The sequence below is a fragment of the Ovis aries genome, chromosome 2 (genome assembly GCF_016772045.2).
Source record: "Ovis aries strain OAR_USU_Benz2616 breed Rambouillet chromosome 2, ARS-UI_Ramb_v3.0, whole genome shotgun sequence".
Lineage (NCBI taxonomy): Eukaryota > Metazoa > Chordata > Mammalia > Artiodactyla > Bovidae > Ovis > Ovis aries.
In genome coordinates this window covers 84,018,586-84,033,591 of record NC_056055.1, presented here as the reverse complement: position 1 = coordinate 84,033,591, position 15,006 = coordinate 84,018,586, and the positions used below count along the sequence as shown (strand labels likewise).

General features: G+C 41.6%; 1 protein-coding gene across 11 annotated transcripts in view; it reads right to left on the bottom strand.

Moving 5' to 3' along the window:
- CCDC171 (coiled-coil domain containing 171) overlaps positions 1 to 4,193 on the bottom strand; it is a 352,484-nt gene extending 348,291 nt beyond the window's left edge. For 6 of the 11 annotated variants that reach the window (XM_012126174.5, XM_060409496.1, XM_060409498.1 and 3 more), the window contains exon 1: positions 3,790 to 4,011. The gene's annotated coding sequence lies outside the window, so the exon portion shown is untranslated. Of the gene's footprint in view, positions 1 to 3,789; positions 4,012 to 4,116 lie in introns of those variants that run through there. The other 5 variants (XM_004004388.6, XM_060409497.1, XM_042243466.2 and 2 more) reach the window with 1 other exon arrangement.
- Positions 4,194 to 15,006: the final 10,813 nt, after the last annotated feature.

The following is a 15,006-nucleotide window of genomic DNA, read 5'->3' as shown; positions in this document are numbered from 1 at the left end:
GAGTCTTGAAGGTACCATTCAGCCTCACAGACTTTCATTACTGACCTGCCAAGGTGCCCTTCCTGAACAGGGGCCCACACTAATGAGCATCAGTAGACAATGGAATCAGGGGAAATAAAGACAAAGTAAAGAGATTGCTCAGACCAAACTGTAGGAGGAAACAGGGCCAGGAAATCTCAATACCAAGCACTCACAACAAAAAAAAAAAGACAGGGTTTTGTGAATTCTGAAAAGCTTTCCTTTACCATGCTCGAAATTCAGGAAGACTAACCTTTCATAAAAATCAGCAACAGAAAAGCAGAGTATTCAAATTTCATACAAATATGAGGAGAAAGAGAGTAGGGAACGGAATGGACTCCTGAAAAGGAAAGACTGACAGAAAGACAAGTCGACAAATCAGATTAAAATCATAACTTACTATTTCAAAACGAGCGACAAGAGGGACTTCCCTGGTGATCCGGTAGCTAAGACCCCGTGTTCCCAATGCAGGGGGCCTGGGTTGGATCCCTGATCAGGAACTAGATCCCACAAAGCACAACTAAGGTCTCACATGCCGCAACTAAGATTCCACATGCTGCTGCAACAAAGGCCAAAGACCTCACGCGCCCAAGCTGAGACTTGGCACAGCCAAATAATCAAAAGTAAGTATTGAAGAAGATGAGCTACAAGACATTAACAAAATGGTATAAGGCATGAAAGAATAGGAATCAGCAATAGAAAACTCAGACACAAGATCAGACGAAGATTAGAAACTTTAAAAAATTCTGCAGTGAAGACTAAAGTAGAGGGAACAAGAATAAATACACATGATTAAAAAAAAACTCTTAAAGGACATACAAAATGAAATAGAAGTAAAATTTTTAAACAAAAATTGAAGAGAAAGACCAAAGTGATTCAAGGGAATGTGAAAATATACCGAAAACAGACATAGAATAACCAACATGGAAATAACAGAAGTCCCTGAATAAGCAATAAAGCAAGGGAAACAGAACAAACACTAAAAACTGTAATTCAAGAAAACTTTTCTTAAATATGAAAAGATTCTAATCCAGAGTTCCAAAAAATAAGCTGCATATCTGAGGACATGAACCCAGCACAATCAACACCAAGACATATTCTAAGATAACTACTGCACTTTAGTAAAAAGTTGTACACAAATGTTCATAGCAGCATTGTTCATAAACAGCCAAGAAGTAAAAACCCAAATACCAATCAATTCACCAATATATAAACAAACATGAAATATTATTCAACCATAAAAAGGAATGAAGTACCAATATATGCCACAACATGGATGAGTGTTGAAAACATTATGCTAAGTGAAAGAAGCCAGACACAAAAGGACACATATTGTATAATTCCATTATCTATGAACAAATAGATACCCCAAACCACACCCTTCCATCATCATTCCTACTGTGCACACACAAACATCCCTTCTCCAGGTATCACACTTAGATTATCTCATTTCACTCTACACCAACCCCAAGGGGAAGATACTGTTAATATCCCCATTTTACACCCTGGGAAAGTGGGGCTTAAAGATACTCAGTCACTCGTCCAAAGTCACATCTCTAGTAAGTGACAGAGTAAGGATTCAAATGCAAATTGGCTATCTCCAGAGCTTTGCTATGTACCTTTGCCATTAACCTTCAACACGCGGCTCACCCCGTGGCATCCCTCGCATGTCAGGGAACACTTCTGCTCCGTACTGCCCGAGTTCTTAAACACAGATCATTCTTCCACACATCCAAACTACAAGTCAGGGTCTTAATAAAAGATGACCCAGACGTCCAGTGAATTTCTCAATCCAGAAGGGATGTTCACAGAGTTGGGCCAAAAGCAGGGCACCCATTGGGCAGTGATGGATAAAGGCAAAGTTTAAATCAGTTTCTTATGTTAATGTGTTAATATCTTTATGTTCTCTCGGTAGTGAAGTTGGTCTATTCTCACCATTCCCGCTAAAACAGAAGAAAGTGAAAGTTGCTATGTCCGACTCTTTGCTAAACAGGACTATACAGTCCACCGAATTCTCTAAGCCAGAATACTGGAGTGGGTAGCCTTTCCCTTCTCCAGGGGATCTTCCCAACCCAGGGATTGAACCCAGGTCTCCCGCATTGCAGGCGGATTCTTTACCAGCTGAGCCATAAGAGAAGCCCCAAAACAGATTAGGGGATGTTATGTACATCATTCATCAAGAAGTTTTTTAGAAATAGTTAATGGGACAATTGAGGACAAGGGATCAATGGTCTGGACGTACTGAGAGTAAGTAGCAGCCAAAAAAACAATTCTGCTTTAGATTTCAGAGCTACTGCTAAGTTTTCCTATCTCACATCTGAGTCCTTCTGTAGGTCATCCAGAATGCACTGATCTCTCTCAGTGTGTCTGCACATATCAGGGGAAACGGGAAGGGCAGGGAGAATGAAAAGATGAAAACTATTATTGAACACTTCCTGCATGCCAGACACTACATGAAGCATATCGGAGCTCAGTGAATCTTCCCAATACCCTACAGATTATTATGCACGTTTCACAGATGAGAACACTGAGGCTTGGAAAGGTTGAGTAACTTGTGTATAAAGATATCCAGTGGGAGGGTTAGAATTCAAGTTCATATTGTGGCTGACTCCTAAATCCATTATCTTTCACAACACAGTGCCGTCTTCAATATTAACCACATCTGTAGTGTGGGTGTCTATTAGCAAACATATATATTTCACCTTTAAAAAAGATGTTCGGTTCTTTCATCAAAACAAAACCAAGACAAATGGGCTGAGGCAATCAAAGTATTTTTGGATTAAATGAGACTTCAGAGATCCAATCTATCCTTCTTATCTGGGAGCTTAGGTGATTTGCCTGAGGTCACACAGCTAATAAAAGTCTCCACTAGAACTGATACAGAGAGCTCCCAACTAAAATTACTGCTTTCATCTTTCCTTGTAGGAGTTTGTACACTGCCTTTGTTTCCTCTTCATTTCATGGGAAACCAAGTTCCTTTCCTGCTCTCTGCTTGTTTTGTTACTAGACACTAACTGTTCAATAAAACAAGTGACAAAAAACGGTAGGTTCTCTCCATCAAGATTATGAAAACAACTAAATAAAACATCAATGTGTTCAAAAAGATTTGGACATCAACTGAAATTGGTTCTCAAGTAAATATAAGTGGTTATCACTGGCGATCTGCTTAAAACGGGAGGGGGTGGGGGGGGGGGGTTGGAATTGCCTAGGATAAATATCTCATGGAATAAGGAACAGTCTAAAGGAGACTCCACTTCTGCAGCACGGAGCAACTGAGCTCTCTTTTCTCTTAAGAGTCATGAAGTAGAAGCTACAGAAGACAGCCTAGCACAACTCATTCTTTCATTTATCAAACATTTATAGAGTATCTAGTGTGTGGCTGGCATTTTTATTAAAAGGGATGCAAGGGATCTGGTTCTTGTCCTCGAAGGACTTACTGATTCTTGAGAGGAAAACAGCCCAGCAATCCGGAGTTGTAAACTTAAGAAGCTCCCAGTCCAGGCCCTCCGAGTCCTGCCCTCTGGACCCTAGCCAGTCCTCTGTGTACTGAGGCAGCGGTCTTTGGCTAGGATGATCCAGAAGCATCTTCCTCCAGGTGGGCGGAAAGGCCCAGCCCAGGGAACTGGAGGCGAGTCCCCATTGACAGAACAGCCTCAAACTAAACCAGGGTCCCTCATAACCTTAACTGCAGCCCCCCACCCCCCATAACCGTCCCTCTCAACACCTCCCAGCCCAGTCTTTCTCCTCCAAACTCCCACATCTGATGGTTACCTCAGGGGGGCTCCCGCGATCCAAACTGCACACCCACGGGCCCTGGGGCAGCTTCAAATCTCAAAGGCAGAAAGAGGCCCGGGCCGACCACTGGGTCAGAGCAAAAACTGTTGTAACCCGACGGACTCTAGGACCCAGGGAAGGGAAACGAATAGCACAGCGGGGAACGAAGGGAGACCAGCCCCCGAGAGACTGTGTTTACAACGGCCACTTCCGGAGACTAGACTTCTCTAGCAGACCTCCACAGACTTTCGAGGGGCCCCTAGCCCCGCCCCGGCCTGCCCCTTTCCTCCCTCCTCCCGCAGCCCGCAGCTCCAGGATACGCACTCGGAGAACGCCGGGCTCGGATTGGAAGATCCCGGCCCGCGGAGCTGCGCGGCCTCGCTGGAAGGCAACCGGCGCATGCGCTGTTGCTGGGGAGCGGCGCGCTAGGCATCGCGCGCGGCCCCGCTGCTGGCGCGTCCTTTCCGCGCGTGAGGACGCCGGGCCCCGCGCCCTAGAGAGTCTCGGCGTGAGGTCCCGGGTCACAGTCCTAGAGTCCCCAGAGAGCTGGCTGAAAAGGCCGGTTTCTAAGCCCTAGCTCAGAAACCCGCCTACTGAATAAAAATCTTACGAAGTCGAATCCCGGGTGCTCCGTATTTAAGCTAGCTCCCCTGCTGATCCTTAGTATCACTGCCCTCCTTCGGGGTGCCGAAGTCCGGTGCCGGAGCCAGGGGGAAATTCTCTGGGCTTGGCTTCTGCACCAGTGGCTGGTTTCCCGCTGTTTAGACAGCTCCCAACTGCCGGACGCTTCTAGTCCGCTCCTCCCATCCCCATTGTATCCCAGCTTGTGGTTGTAAACGGGGCCGGAAAGTGCGGGTCAGTGCGCTGATGCAATTGCAGCGCCTCTAACTATAAATATCACATAAATAGGTAACTCGCGAAAAAGTCCTCGGAACCTTAGCGTGTGCTCCAGCTCCCTTTCTTGCCCTCCTCCTCTTCCTACGCCCCCAACCAACCCCGCAACACACACAAAACACACGCTTTCCTCGTTGATAATTTATACGTAAATTTCTCCTAGAAGCCGCTAACGCCTCAGGGAAATTGGAAAACCAAATCCTCTTTTGTTCCTTGTTTGTTGAAAGCCTATTCCCCAAAGAACAATGCAAACTGGCGGGATTTTGATAAAGGATTATATCTTCAGCACCACTACCTCCTCTTCCCAAAAAGGTGTTTAATACAAATCGAGCCTTTTATGCTAAAATAGTCCCGTGTCGATTGTAATCAACCTGAAACTAGGTGTAACAGGGGCAGTCTTTCCGTCTCCCTCGTCCCCAGGAGAACCAACGGTCATAAATGCAAATACAAATTGAGATTAAGCCCTCCCTGATTCGTGTAGCACTGAAACTTTAATTGGCCTGAGTTTAGACATTTAGATTAAGAAAGGAGGCACATCTCGCTTCTTAATAGTCTAGGCAGAAAGAGGATAATTGCTTCAAAGAGTTTATGGAAAGGAAAAAATAGCCCACTGTAACATGGAGAAAGGAAATTGGAAGTTACAGCAACCTAACGATATTAGGGCCTTTTTTTTTTTTTTTACAATTTTTAAATATTTATATTTTTTGTTTGTTTTAGCAAAATAACAAGTGAATATTGTACAGCAAGAAATGCCAAAGGTACCGCTGTTGTCGTTCATGTCTCTCTGTGACCCCATGGATGCAGCATGCCAGGATTCCCTGCCCTTCACCATCTCTTAGAGTTTGCTCAGACTCATGTTCATTGAGTTGACGATACCATCCAACCATCTCATCCTCTGCCGCCCTCTTCTCCTCCTGCCCTCAATTATTTCCAGCATCAAGGTCTTTTCCACTGTTAATGTCAACCCTGAACAACCAGAAAAGCTTTATAGAGAGCTTTAAGTTCAATCTGGGAAGATGGTTATAGATTCAACAAGTTAGAAGGAATTGGAAGACATGGAAGTTAGAAACATCAGAACAAAGAAACAGCATGAGGCATTTGGAAAACTGAACAAAGCTTTGTGTGTGTGATCTTGGGGTTGGAGGTGTGTGGGGAGTAAGACATCAGGCTGGAGATCACAGAGGGCCTTCTAGGTCATACATAGTTTACCAAGCAACAGAGCTAATGAAGAATACTGAGCAGAAAGTTCTAATAATTACACAGTAAATCAGACTGTTGGGGCTTCCCAAGTGTTTCAGTCGTAAAGAATCCACCTCCCAGTGCAGGAGATGTGGGTTCAATCCCTAGGTCAGGAAGATCCCCTGGAGGAGGAAATGGCAACCCACTCCAGTATTTTTGCCTGGAAAATCCCATGGACAGAGAATCCCGGTGGGCTACAGTCCATGGGGTCACAAAAGAGTTGGACACAACCAAGCACACATGCACGCAAATCAGACTTACCAAATACTTGGAGATTTTCTACGTGTTTCTAGTAATTACAAGGTCAATTCTGCGTCTCTTCTTTACCTAACATGCTGCTGCTTAGGAAAGGTGCAGGGAAAGATGCTATCTAGCCCACTTTTCTTTTAGCCTCGAGTCACAATAGTCATCTCAGTCTTTCTTTTGAGATATCACTTGATCCGTCACCCCTACTCTACTAAAACAGCTTCTGTGGTCACTAAGAGTTGGACACAACTGACCGACTTGACTTTCATGTTTCACTTTCATGCATTGGAAAAGGAAATGGCAACCCACTCCAGTGTTCTTGCCTGGAGAATCCCAGGGATGGTGGAGCCTGGTGGGCACAGAGTCGGACACGACTAAAGTGACTTAGCAGTAGCAGCAGTAGTCAATAATGACGTCATTACTAAATGCCAGGCTCCTTGATTTCATTGGCACTTTGATCGCTCAAATTTCTCTCTAGCATAGGTGAGACTCAGGGTTCAGGCAGCCTTCTGGCCCTTTTGCTGCTGCACAGGAAACAGTTATCCCCTTCTTGCCCCTTAAGAGGATATTTTCTCAGTTTCTGCCCTCAACCTTCATGGTTTACCATATTAGATTCTTTGGTGATATCATCCATTCCTGCAAGTGTGGACTCTGGCTCCACAACTTTGAGTTTTTTTATGTCTACCTCACATATCATAATATCATAATCTGAGCTCTGGTCTTGAATTTTTAACTCTCATTTGAACAGTGCCACTTTAATGTCTGTCAATATCAAATTTAGCATATCTAAAACTGAATTCTCTTTCTCATTGGAGCCTCACAAACTGCTCCTCTACCTATTTATGAAACTTTTCATCTCTTAGATGGGCTTCCCAGGTGGTTCGGTGGTAAAGAATTCATCTGACAATGCAGGAAACACAGGTTCCATTCATGGGTCAGGAAGATCCCCTGGAGAAGAAAATGGCAACCCACTCCAGTATTCTTGCCTGGAGAATTCCATAGACAAAGGAGCCTGGCGGGCTACAGTCCATGGGGTTGCAAGAGTCAGACACTTGAGCTACTGAGCACTTATGCACACAATCTCTTAGACACCCGAATGAAAAAAGTTTAGAGAACCTTTCTTCTCTCTCAGGCTCTCAATCCCTTCATCTGAGAATTACTAAATCCTACTTACTTTTTTTCTGTCTCCTGTGGTCTTTCTATGCCTCCTACTAATCATCTTCATTTATTTGTTTTTTTACGGTTTCATATCCAGACACTTCTAAGTCAGGACCTTTCTGTGGCTAACACAAATCATCCATATCCTTCTGTGCAAAGCATCTAGGGCATTTTGGAACCTGGAAACTTGAGAGGAGAGGACCAAAAAATAGAAAAAAATCAAAAGTAGGCTTAAGGGCTCATATGCACCTTTCAGACACTAAGGAGTGTTTGGAGCTGATTGTGTACATTTGAGCCTCAGGGGTTTTTTAAGCACCAGATAAGCCACATCCTTTTGACCCTTCAGTAACCTCTCCCAGAAGGTTCAGACACCAGGTGCTTGATTATTATTCTGCTTTGGTCTCAGTTCTTAGAACTGCAAGGCCTAACATAACTGTTGCCCTTGGTAGCTCCAGTTTTTCGCTCTTTCAATCCCCATACTGTGTGCCACAATGGAAACATCCTTCTGAAGCATAACACTGACTATGTTACTTACCCTCTTCATTAATTCTTTTAATGGCTCCTCAATCCTTACTGGATAAAACCCAAACTTTTCTTCCATCAATCAAGGGCTCTTATTCTTGTCACTACCTGCCTTTCCAACTTTGCTTTCTACTTCACAATAAATCTTCTCTCTCATTCACATTAGCAACAGAAAACACAAATAAATGGAGTAAGAGGTAGACGTGGACTTATATTAAAAGTTTGTAAATGTATAGGCTAATATAAAAGGTTTAAACCCTGATCACATTATTTATTAAACATGTGCCAAGCACTATGCCAAGGGGTTTCACATGTATTCTCATTTTTTTCAAAAAGCATCCATCTTTATCCTTTGTTCTTTATAATAAATACATAGTCACTTAAATCAGGGCAATTTTGAAAGTAAAAGTTTCAGGGACTTCCCTGGCAGTCCAGCGTTAAACCTCCGAGCTTCCAACATAAGGGGCGCTGGTCTCATGCCTGGTTGGGGAACTAAGATCCAACATGCTGTGGGCATGGCCAAAAACAAATTTTTAAAAAAGTCTCCCCAAAGTCCTACCTTCCCACTCTAGACTTAAAAACTGTTAGCAATGTATTATATTTCTATAAAGAAATATAACATTTTGATACATAAATGTGTGTGTGTGTGTGTGTGTGTGTGTGTGTGTGTGTGTGTTTGTGTGCGCTCAGTCACATAGTCGTGTCTGACTTTTTGCAACCCCATGGGCTATAGCCTACCAGGCTCCTCTGTCCATGGAATTTTCCAGGCAAGAACACTGGAGTGGGTTGCCATTTCTTCCTCCAGGGGATCATCCCGAACCAGGGATCAAACCCAATTTCTTGCATCTCCTGCATTGACAGGCGGATTCTTTATCACTAGTACCACCTGGAAAACCTTTTGATGCATAAACAAATAAATCTTAAAAGAAGGCACATTTATTTGTTTATTCATTTATTTTTATATTCACACAGTGTGCACACACACACACTAGTAACAGACACTATTAGCTGCTTTTCCATATCCTACCCCATTCTTGCCGAAAACCTCAATCTGTTTGCAACTCCAAGAGGTGAATGCTCTGATCACAGTATCCTATTTCCTCCTGCCAGCTACCGGTTCTCCAAAGCTCACTGGTAGCTAGGGTTGGCTGTGTGGCCAGTTTTGTATGACGAAATGTAAATGCACACCTACTGAGGGGAGAATATAAAGGGCCTTGATGACACTGCTTCAGTGCTGACCTCTTCCTGGACTTTCTTCTGACCTAAACGATTAATGGTCTGAGAATTCAAGCCTGTGCTAGTCATGTTTTCTGAAGCCAGTGGTGTGCTGATTTCCTTGATGGATGTGCTCTAAATACTGCCACTGTGTCTAATTTCAAGCAACCAACACGCAGTATCTGACTACAGAGTTCAGAAGAAATATGACATTCAGCTCTCAAATGTCCTGTGGGAGGCAGCTCTAGCACATCACTACTATTGATTGGTCAATAGATGATTTTTTTTTAACTTAACAATATAGCTTTGACATAGGCATGCATGCTAAGGACTCTTTGTGACCCCATGGACTGTAGCCCACCAGGCTCCTCCATCCATGGGATTTCTCCAGGCAAGAATACTAGAGTAAGTTGCTGTGCTCTCCTCCAGGGGATCTTCCTGACCCAGTGAGCTTTGATAAATTTCTATGTTAATATAAAAAACATACCTTTTTAATGGCTGTATTATAATCCATTTTATGAAGGGCCATAATTTATTTGTCCTATCACTTAGGTTGTTTCTGCTTTGTTTCTTTATTTAAAAAATAAAACTGTCTCCATATGTGCACTTTGCCTATTTGTCTTTTTAAAGTCATAATATAAACTAGAATAGCAATTGATGGATGAAAAGATAAGCATTGAAAACTGAAACCAATCTGTCCCTATGTTAAATAATAGTTGAACTAGACATAGTTTTCCTGTACTTTTGTTAGACAATTCTGATACCAAACAAAAATAACGTGGTTGCTTGCTCTAGCTAATAATTTTTCCTGGGAGATAAAACTGTAAGCTTCCTAAACCGATTGCTTACAAAGGCTAATAGTTTGTTTACCAACAATTGCTTCAAAACCATTGCTTTGCTGTGCCCACCAATCTAAGACTTTATATCATAAACTCTGCCCAATCCCAAACATTTTCCTGACTTGCTTCTCTCCCAAAAAGTATTCAACCCAAGCCCTAAAACCCTAAAAATAACTGGCCCTAATTTTTCGAGTCACTACTGAGGCTCAGTCAAGGTAGTGTTCTACCTCAGTCAGGTAGATTTACCGCAGTAAATCTAACAAACATCACATTTTTTATGATGAGCTTTGAAAGAGTCAACATTTGATAGCTGTACTTTAATTTTTCATGCACAGTAACAGATTACTTTTCAGGAAAACTATCAGTTTAGAGAAATATCAACAGTATGTTAGAGTATCTACTTCTTTTTGCCCTTACCAGCAGTAGATATTTTTGCAGTATTGAAACTTTTCCAATCTGATAAGCAAAAAGTGATATGCCATTGTTCTAATGTTCTTTGAATTCACTTTCATCTGATTATTGATGAAGTTTATGAGCATCCAGAAATTCTACTTTTATCTTATGTAACTAGACGTATTAACTCACTAATATACCACTCCTGTCATCCCTCAGCCTATAAAAAAAATAGTAAAAATAATTAGGCTTATTTGACAATCTCTAAATTTTAATCAACTTAAAACTGTCATGAGAAGTCTTAAATTTAGGATAAAAGTAAAGTATAAAAAATGTTCAGCATCTGAGAACTTTTTATTGCACTGGTTAGCAATTTGATATTACTGCTCTGCTCCAAATCTATACTTTCTTGCCCTGATTCATGATGTTAGTGCTGGCCCCCACCATCATTTCTCTGTCACAAGCAAATGAGGTGTCATGGTGGTTCGATGGAGTGACACTGCATGGCCACAACTGCAAGAAGACATTTTTCCTTTAGGCTGTAGATCTCCATTATCATTTTCCAGCACAGGAACCCAACAGAGGAGCTCCATCTTTATTCTCAGGCTATGCTTTCTCTTCTTGAGGCTACTTTAGATCAGGTCCAACCAATTTACATCCTTCAGCAAGAGCTGGCCACTTTTACAGATTGACCCAGGCTGCCCATACTCTCCAGCACTGGTGGACCACTTCGACAGACCCCTCTACTGAGTTTCTTCACCCCTGGCAGCCTGACTGGCTGTGTATGTGGTAGCTGTTATTCAGTCACTCAGTCGTGTCTTACTCTTTTCAACCCCATAGATTGCAGAACGACAGGCTTCCCTGTCCTTCACCATCTTCCTGAGCTTACTCAAACTCATGTCCATTAAGTCAATGATATTGTCCAAACATCTCATCCTGTCGTCTCCTTCTCCTGCCTTCAGTCTTTCCCAGCATCACCGTGTTTTCCAATGAGTTGGTTCTTTGCCTCAGGTGGCCAAAGTATCAGCCTCAGCATCAGTCTCTCCCATGAATATTCAGGATTGATTTCCTTTGTCGGCAAAGTAATGTCTCTGCTTTTTAATACACTGTCTAGGTTTGTCATAGCTTTCCTTCCAAGGAGCAAGAATCTGAAGAGATCTGAATCTCAATCTTGGGGAAGTGATTGGTGGGAGAAGGCTCTTCTTCTAGTCTCCAGTTCTTGCATTGCTCATTCATTCCTCCTCAGCCTAGAGGTTGTTGCTCAGTTGCTAAGTTATGTTTTCTTTGCGACCCCATGGCCTACAGCACTCCAGGCTTCCCTGTCCTTCACAATCTCCAGGAGTTGGCTCCAACTGAGTTCTCTGAGTCTTTTGATTGAGTTATCAAACTTGACAGTGGTCATGGAAACCCCTGAATTTGCAGGCAACTGGTCAGAAGTGAGGGTTACCCTGGGGACCACCACACTTAGAGACTGGTATCTGAACTGAGGCCAATTATGAAGGACTGTGTTCTCAGAATTTTCAGCTTGACAAACTTGTTAAAGGAGGAAATTTTTGTAGGAGCTAGCCTTTGTAACCAATAGAAATAGAGCTTGGAAAGGATTTTAAAACAGATGGAATATGTTCAAAGACTCTATTATCTTTATTGATCTTGTAAGAAAGGAACACTAGTGCACTTAACCCCAAGCTCTTTCACTTTAGAACTAACTAGTGATCTCTTTATTACAAATATATTTTCCTGACACCAACACTTATATAATGTTGAAAAACATTACCATACCATTTGACAACTCCATAGAGATATCATCACAAAAAATATAACATTGATTGTTCCCTTTAAACTGGTACTAAATTTGTGGCACAGTAACTGACTGCTACCAGCAGGTTGAACAGAGATAAGTTATCTTGGTTAATTGATACTTGCTTTCAAGATAAATTTCAATATCACCCAAGTTTCATTTTAGCCCACAAAAGTATCTTCACAGAAAAAAACACTTTAAACAAATTAATTTAACTAAGGAAAACTTGGATTTGATTTGCATTTAAAAGCTGAAGATTTGAGGAACTGTATACTTCTTTACTCAAGACTTTTCATTTTATGCTTTCTAAGAGGCTTGAAAAGTAGGAGTAATCCTACATGCTTATGGTTCAGAAAATATTTAAACTAGATAAGATGCCTAAGACTGTGGAACTCGTCACCTAAAAAATTTCATGAGACAGACAAATAATGGTCCCAAACAGAGTCATCAGATGTTGTGCTGGCTTCCTGAAGGACAGCGTGTGCTGCCTAAGGGAAATAATGATGTACTTAGATTTCTGCAGATTTCTCTGGGATCTTTACTATCACTAAAAAGACCTGGAAAAATAAGTATCATGAGACTAAATAATCTGGCTAATACCCAAATCTCTGGTTCTGTGAGCTCTTCGTAGTAGAAATGGAATCTACTCTGTTAGTTTCATCTGGACACTTTACTCAAAGTAGGTTAGCATTCGTTCATGTCACCCTTCTCAAATTAGAACTCCAGAATCTTTAGGCAGTTGAACAGTCACTATGCCCACTGATGATCTTCTACAAAAAAAACAAACAAAAACAAAACAAGAAAAGCTGACACTTGCAATAGTTGGAACCACTACTATCAAAAATTATACTCAACCATAGCATATCCAACATGGTGTAGATCTGAGTTGATTACATCCCCCAATGATAATGCTCCTCCAGATTAGCCTGGAGAATGATACAAGAGGAGACTGGGAATTTGAACCAACACAATTCTCGCGTCTCTGTGTTAAACAGTAACAAAATAAAAATATTAGTTTCTCGTTGGGGAATATAACGTGAACTAACTAAACAACTTATTTATCGAAACTGCTAGCTCATCAAGATTCACTTCAAAATTCTTCCTTCATTGAGTCCACTAATCCAAAGCTATTAAATCATAAACCCTGCTCAATCTCAACTAGTTCCCCACCTTGCAAGACCTGCCTTAAAACCACTCAGCCCAGGTCCTAAATTTCTATTAATGCCTCTCCCTAATTTCCTCATTTTGAGGCACCCCTTAGACCCTGTCACAGTGATGTTTTCCCTTAAACAAAAGTAAAGTAAAATAAATGTAGCTTTTCTAATCAATCCCTGGAGAAGGGGAAGGCTACCCACTCCAGTATTCTGGCCTGGAAAATTCCATGGACTATGGGGTTGCAAAGAGTTGTACACAACTGAGCGACTTTCACTTTCTGATCAATGGGGTTTCTGTGTGCACGTGGGTTTTGCACGTGTGTTTTCTGTTAGGAGGGGTCAACAGTTGATACAAGCAATAAACAAATATATAGCCTGCCAGATGAGGATAAGTGCTACGAAAAAAATAGACAAAGAAGTAGGGAAGAAAATGCACGTGAGTGGTGGAAGAAAATGCATGTGGGTGGTGGTCGGTAGGTCGGGTGTTCCAATTTTAGATCAGGTAATCAGGGAAGGCCCCCCCTTAAGTGGATAACATTTGAGCAAAGACCTGTAGGTGGTGAAGGAGCAAGCATGTAGCTATTTAGAGAAAGAGCATTTCTGAAAGAGAGACTAGCAACTGCAAAGGATTTGAGATAGGAACTTGCCTGACATGTTGGAGAAGTAACAAGGAGGCCAGTTTGACTAGAGAAGAGAGCAAATGGCAGAGACTGGATAAAAGGAATCAAAGCTAAAGGGAGGGAAACTTCCCTGGCAGTCCAGTGGTGAAAAGCTAAGATCTCACACGCCTTGGGGCCAAAAAATCGAAATATAAAACAGAAACAATATTGTAATAAATTCAATAAAGACTTTAAAAATGGCCCACATTCATAAAACAAAAGAGCCAGTGGGACACTGGGAGGTAAATGGTTTGTATAGGGCCTTTTCTCTAAATGACACGGGCAACCATTCAAGTGAACTTTACAATCAGTTTATCAAGGAATTAGAGCAAATTTTTAGATCACTTGGAGGATAATTGACATTTTTATGGTATTAAATCCACCCAGCCAGGAATATTTTTCTCCATCCTAGATTTTCTTTTATTTCCTTCAGTAAAACTTATATAGTTTTTGCCCCATAATTTTATAAATTCTTATTAAATTTATTACTAGGTTTAAAAAGTTTGTTTTTGTTTGGATTAGTTTTGGTTTTGGGGATTTTCCTTCCAGTACATTCTCTAACTGGACCACATCTCAGTTACAACTGTTACTCTAAACTCAACCACTATTCTGACCTCTATCATGACAGGTTAGTTAGTTTTGCCTATGTTCACCTTTATATAATTATTAGGATTTTTAAAAAAGATTATTAATTTTGAATGTATTCCTCTTATCAGTTACAACAGTTCAGAATTAACGCTAATAGCCATTTTCTTAGGATATTTTGGTAATAATTCTCTCTAAATAATTATTTGTTCTCTTTGGTCTTGGTGAGTGAGTTGAGTGAAAGTTGCTCAGTTTGTATCCAACTCTGCGACTCCAAGGACTGTATCCTGCCAGGTTCCTCTGTCCATGGACTTCTTTAGGCTAGAATACTGGAGTGGGTAGCTTTTCCCTTCTCCAGGGGATCTTCCCAACCCAGCAATCGAACCCAGGTCTCCTATATTGCAGGCAGATTCTTTACCATCTGAGCCACCAGGGAAGCCCTTGGTCTTGGTAGTTATAGATTACTTCTGTTCCCTAGCTTACTGCATTGGATAGAATTCTCAGAACAATTT